Source organism: Cherax quadricarinatus, chromosome 100, assembly GCF_038502225.1.
Source record: "Cherax quadricarinatus isolate ZL_2023a chromosome 100, ASM3850222v1, whole genome shotgun sequence".
NCBI classification, from domain to species: Eukaryota; Metazoa; Arthropoda; class Malacostraca; order Decapoda; family Parastacidae; genus Cherax; species Cherax quadricarinatus.
In genome coordinates, this window is record NC_091391.1 from 9,172,740 (window position 1) to 9,179,355 (window position 6,616).

Consider the following 6,616-nt stretch of genomic DNA (forward strand, 5'->3'; position numbering starts at 1 on the left):
ATGTTACTACTGACATGTTAATGTTACTACTGACATGTTAATGTTACTACTGACTACTGACATGTTAATGTTACTACTGACATGTTAATGTTACTACTGACATGTTAATGTTACTACTGACATGTTAATGTTACTACTGACATGTTAATGTAACTACTGACATGTTAATGTTACTACTGACATGTTAATGTTACTACTGACATGTTAATGTAACAACTGACAACTTAATGTTATTACTGACATGTTAATGTTACTACTGACTTGTTAATGTTATTACTGACATGTTAATGTTACTACTGACATGTTAATGTTACTACTGACATGTTAATGTTACTACTGACATGTTAATGTTACTACTTACTACTGACATGTTAATGTTATTACTGACATATCTTGTTAATGTTACTACTGACATATCTTGTCAAACAGTTATATTCCTACAAGTTGTGTCAAACATGTCTTCAGTTGTTCCTAGTTCATAATGGCTCTATTATAATCGTATTCACTTATGTTTATTAATTTATGTATCATAATATTCATATTTAATCACATTATCCCACTGACAATGATTTTTCTTACATTATCATGTTCGTTCACATATTTTTAGTACAATATACTCTCTCTCATATTCTCTCTAATATTCTCTCTCATATTCCTCTCACATTCTTTCTCATATTCTCTCTCATAATCTTCCTCATAATACTTTACAATATTAAACATGACAGTCACTGTTTGTTAAATATTTAGCAACCATTACTAAATACGATTACAGATTTTAACATTTATCTTAAGTTTGGTACATCAATTAATCCTTTTTGTTGGAGTCACACTTGCAATAAATGCATCGGCCGGGAATCGAACCCGGGCCTCCCTCGTGGCAGGCGAGAATTCTACCACTGAACCACCGATGCTCCATTTGAACCTTCCGGGTTTACTCTTTACATTTACAAGATTTTGAAAAATCTAATAAATTAAATGAAGTGAAGAATAAGTATCAGAGAATATTCAAAAGAGATACTACAACTATTAGACATGACATGATGCCTTTCCAGCGAGGAACTAAACTCTGGCCTCCTAAATGACAGTGTTAATGAACCACAGCTGCCATGATCTGATCACCAGCTCACACACTGAGATCCAGGGTTCGAATCTCCTCTGGAACAGCTGGAAAACATTTAGGAAGTGTTTCCATAAGAAACCTGCTGTCCATGTTCACCCATCAGTAAAATGGGTACCTGGGTGTTACTGGACTGGTGTGGGTGGCATCCTGGGTGTTAGTGGACTGGTGTGGGTCACATCCTGGGTGTTAGTGGACTGGTGTGGGTGGCATCCTGGGTGTTAGTGGACTGGTGTGGGTCACATCCTGGGTGTTAGTGGACTGGTGTGGGTCACATCCTGGGTGTTAGTGGACTGGTGTGGGTCACATCCTGGGTGTTAGTGGACTGGTGTGGGTCACATCCTGGGTGTTAGTGGACTGGTGTGGGTCACATCCTGGGTGTTAGTGGACTGGTGTGGGTCACATCCTGGGTGTTAGTGGACTGGTGTGGGTCACATCCTGGGTGTTAGTGGACTGGTGTGGGTCACATCCTGGGTGTTAGTGGACTGGTGTGGGTCATATCCTGGGTGTTAGTGGACTGGTGTGGGTCACATCCTGGGTGTTAGTGGACTGGTGTGGGTCGCATCCTGGGTATTAGTGGACTGGTGTGGGTCACATCCTGGGTGTTAGTGGACTGGTGTGGGTCACATCCTGGGTGTTAGTGGACTGGTGTGGGTCACATCCTGGGTGTTAGTGGACTGGTGTGGGTCGCATCCTGGGTATTAGTGGACTGGTGTGGGTCACATCCTGGGTGTTAGTGGACTGGTGTGGGTCACATCCTGGGTCTTAGTGGACTGGTGTGGGTCACATCCTGGGTGTTAGTGGACTGGTGTGGGTCACATCCTGGGTGTTAGTGGACTGGTGTGGGTCACATCCTGGGTGTTAGTGGACTGGTGTGGGTCACATCCTGGGTGTTAGTGGACTGGTGTAGGTAACATCCTGGGTGTTAGTGGACTGGTGTGGGTCACATCCTGGGTGTTAGTGGACTGGTGTGGGTCACATCCTGGGTGTTAGTGGACTGGTGTGGGTCACATCCTGGGTGTTAGTGGACTGGTGTGGGTCACATCCTGGGTGTTAGTGGACTGGTGTGGGTCACATCCTGGGTGTTAGTGGACTGGCGTGGGTCACATCCTGGGTGTTAGTGGACTGGTGTGTATCACATCCTGGGTGTTAGTGGACTGGTGTGGATCACATCCTGGGTGTTAGTGGACTGGTGTGGGTCACATCCTGGGTGTTAGTTGACTGGTGTGGGTCACATCCTGGGTGTTAGTGGACTGGGGTGGGTCACATCCTGGGTGTTAGTGGACTGGTGTGGGTCACATCCTGGGTGTTAGTGGACTGGTGTGGGTCGCATCCTGGGTATTAGTGGACTGGTGTGGGTCACATCCTGGGTGTTAGGGGTCTGGTGTGGGTCACATCCTGGGTGTTAGTGGACTGGTGTGGGTCGCATCCTGGGTGTTAGTGGACTGGTGTGGGTCATATCCTGGGTGTTAGTGGACTGGTGTGGGTCGTATCCTGGGTGTTAGTGGACTGGTGTGGGTCACATCCTGGGTGTTAGTGGAGTGGTGTGGGTCACATCCTGGGTGTTAGTGGACTGGTGTGGGTCACATCCTGGGTGTTAGTGGACTGGTGTGGGTCACATCCTGGGTGTTAGTGGACTGGTGTGGGTCACATCCTGGGTGTTAGTCGACAGGTGTGGGTCACATCCTGGGTGTTAGTGGACTTGTGTGGGTCGCATCCTGGGTGTTAGTGGACTGGCGTGGGTCACATCCTGGGAGTTAGTGGACTGGTGTGGGTCACATCCTGGGTGTTAGTGGACTGGTGTGGGTCACATCCTGGGTGGTAGTGGACTGGTGTGGGTCACATCCTGGGTGTTAGTGGACTGGTGTGGGTCACATCCTGGGTGTTAGTGGACTGGTGTTGGTGGCATCCTGGGTGTTAGTGGACTGGTGTGGGTCACATCCTGGGTGTTAGTGGACTGGTGTGGGTGGCATCCTGGGTGTTAGTGGACTGGTGTGGGTCACATCCTGGGTGTTAGTGGACTGGTATGGGTGGCATCCTGGGTGTTAGTGGACTGGTGTGGGTCACATCCTGGGTGTTAGTGGACTGGTGTGGGTCACATCCTGGGTGTTAGTGGACTGGTGTGGGTGGCATCCTGGGTGTTAGTGGACTGGTGTGGGTCACATCCTGCGTGTGTTAGGGGACTGGTGTGGGTGGCATCCTGGGTATTAGTGGACTGGTGTGGGTCACATCCTGGGTGTTAGTGGACTGGTGTGGGTCACATCCTGGGTGTTAGTGGACTGATGTGGGTCACATCCTGGGTGTAATGGACTGGTGTGGGTCACATCCTGGGTGTTATTGGACTGGTGTGGGTCATATCCTGGGTGTTAGTGGACTGGTGTGGGTCACATCCTGGGTGTTAGTGGACTGGTGTGGGTCACATCCTGGGTGTTAGTGGACTGGTGTGGGTCACATCCTGGGTGTTAGTGGACTGGTGTGGGTCACATCCTGGGTGTTAGTGGACTGGAGTGGGTCACATCCTGGGTGTTAGTGGACTGGTGTGGGTGGCATCCTGGGTGTTAGTGGACTGGTGTGGGTCACATCCTGGGTGTTAGTGGACTGTTGTGGGTGGCATCCTGGGTGTTAGTGGACTGGTGTGGGTCACATCCTGGGTGTTAGTGGACTGGTGTGGGTGGCATCCTGGGTGTTAGTGGACTGGTGTGGGTGGCATCCTGGGTGTTAGTGGACTGGTGTGGGTCCCATCCTGGGTGTTAGTGGACTGGTGTGGGTGGCATCCTGGGTGTTAGTGGACTGGTGTGGGTCACATCCTGGGTGTTAGTGGACTGGTGTGGGTGGCATCCTGGATGTTAGTGGACTGGTGTGGGTGGCATCCTGGGTGTTAGTGGACTGGCGTGGGTCACATCCTGGGTGTTAGTGGACTGGTGTGGGTGGCATCCTGGGTGTTAGTGGACTGGTGTGGGTCACATCCTGGGTGTTAGTGGACTGGCGTGGGTCACATCCTGGGAGTTAGTGGACTGGCGTGGGTCACATCCTGGGTGTTAGTGGACTGGTGTGGGTCACATCCTGGGTGGTAGTGGACTGGTGTGGGTCACATCCTGGGTGTTAGTGGACTGGTGTGGGTCACATCCTGTTTGTTAGTGGACTGGTGTTGGTGGCATCCTGGGTGTTAGTGGACTGGTGTGGGTCACATCCTGGGTGTTAGTGGACTGGTGTGGGTCACATCCTGGGTGTTAGTGGACTGGTGTGGGTCACATCCTGGGTGTTAGTGGACTGGTGTGGGTCACATCCTGGGTGTTAGTGGACTGGTGTGGGTCACATCCTGGGTGTTAGTGGACTGGTGTGGGTGGCATCCTGGGTGTTAGTGGACTGGTGTGGGTAACATCCTGGGTGTTAGTGGACTGGTGTGGGTCACATCCTGGGTGTTAGTGGACTGGTGTGGGTCACATCCTGGGTGTTAGTGGACTGGTGTGGGTCACATCCTGGTTGTTAGTGGACTGGTGTGGGTCACATCCTGGGTGTTAGTGGACTGGTGTGGGTCACATCCTGGGTGTTAGTGGACTGGTGTGGGTCACATCCTGGGTGTTAGTGGACTGGTGTGGGTCACATCCTGGGTGTTAGTGGACTGGTGTGGGTCACATCCTGGGTGTTAGTGGACTGGTGTGGGTCACATCCTGGGTGTTAGTGGACTGGTGTGGGTCACATCCTGGGTGTTAGTGGACTGGTGTGGGTCACATCCTGGGTGTTAGTGGACTGGTGTGGGTCACATCCTGGGTGTTAGTGGACTGGTGTGGGTCACATCCTGGGTGTTAGTGGACTGGTGTGGGTCACATCCTGGGTGTTAGTGGACTGGTGTGGGTCACATCCTGGGTGTTAGTGGACTGGCGTGGGTCACATCCTGGGTGTTAGTGGACTGGTGTGTATCACATCCTGGGTGTTAGTGGACTGGTGTGGATCACATCCTGGGTGTTAGTGGACTGGTGTGGGTCACATCCTGGGTGTTAGTTGACTGGTGTGGGTCACATCCTGGGTGTTAGTGGACTGGTGTGGGTCACATCCTGGGTGTTAGTGGACTGGTGTGGGTCACATCCTGGGTGTTAGTGGACTGGTGTGGGTCGCATCCTGGGTATTAGTGGACTGGTGTGGGTCACATCCTGGGTGTTAGGGGTCTGGTGTGGGTCACATCCTGGGTGTTAGTGGACTGGTGTGGGTCGCATCCTGGGTGTTAGTGGACTGGTGTGGGTCATATCCTGGGTGTTAGTGGACTGGTGTGGGTCGTATCCTGGGTGTTAGTGGACTGGTGTGGGTCACATCCTGGGTGTTAGTGGAGTGGTGTGGGTCACATCCTGGGTGTTAGTGGACTGGTGTGGGTCACATCCTGGGTGTTAGTGGACTGGTGTGGGTCACATCCTGGGTGTTAGTGGACTGGTGTGGGTCACATCCTGGGTGTTAGTCGACAGGTGTGGGTCACATCCTGGGTGTTAGTGGACTTGTGTGGGTCGCATCCTGGGTGTTAGTGGACTGGCGTGGGTCACATCCTGGGAGTTAGTGGACTGGTGTGGGTCACATCCTGGGTGTTAGTGGACTGGTGTGGGTCACATCCTGGGTGGTAGTGGACTGGTGTGGGTCACATCCTGGGTGTTAGTGGACTGGTGTGGGTCACATCCTGGGTGTTAGTGGACTGGTGTTGGTGGCATCCTGGGTGTTAGTGGACTGGTGTGGGTCACATCCTGGGTGTTAGTGGACTGGTGTGGGTGGCATCCTGGGTGTTAGTGGACTGGTGTGGGTCACATCCTGGGTGTTAGTGGACTGGTATGGGTGGCATCCTGGGTGTTAGTGGACTGGTGTGGGTCACATCCTGGGTGTTAGTGGACTGGTGTGGGTCACATCCTGGGTGTTAGTGGACTGGTGTGAGTGGCATCCTGGGACATGTACTTGTATACCTTGTACATGTACTTGTATACCTTGTACATGTACTTGTATACCTTGTACATGTACTTGTATACCTTGTACATGTACTGGTATACCTTGTACATGTACTTGTATACCTTGTACATGTACTTGTATACCTTGTACATGTACTTGTATACCTTGTACATGTACTTGTATACCTTGTACATGTACTTGTATACCTTGTACATGTACTTGTATACCTTGTACATGTACTTGTATACCTTGTACATGTACTTGTATACCTTGTACATGTACTTGTATACCTTGTACATGTACTTGTATACCTTGTACATGTACTTGTATACCTTGTACATGTACTTGTATACCTTGTACATGTACTTGTATACCTTGTACATGTACTTGTATACCTTGTACATGTACTTGTACAAATAAAGATATTATTATTATTATTATTATTATTATTATTATTATTATTAGATAGCAATATTTCTCCAATAACTTCGATGTTTTCTTCTCACTTTACTTAAGGCTGATGATTATTCTGTCTTTAGTTAAATTCAATCATTTCCCTCGTAAACACAGAAATTC

The 6,616-nt window shown here is 49.9% G+C and overlaps 1 non-coding gene across 1 annotated transcript; it reads right to left on the reverse strand.

Moving 5' to 3' along the window:
* Positions 1-840: 840 nt before the first annotated feature.
* On the reverse strand, positions 841-911 carry TRNAG-GCC (transfer RNA glycine (anticodon GCC)). The gene has a single exon. It is a non-coding gene; the product is annotated as a tRNA-Gly (tRNA).
* Positions 912-6,616: the final 5,705 nt, after the last annotated feature.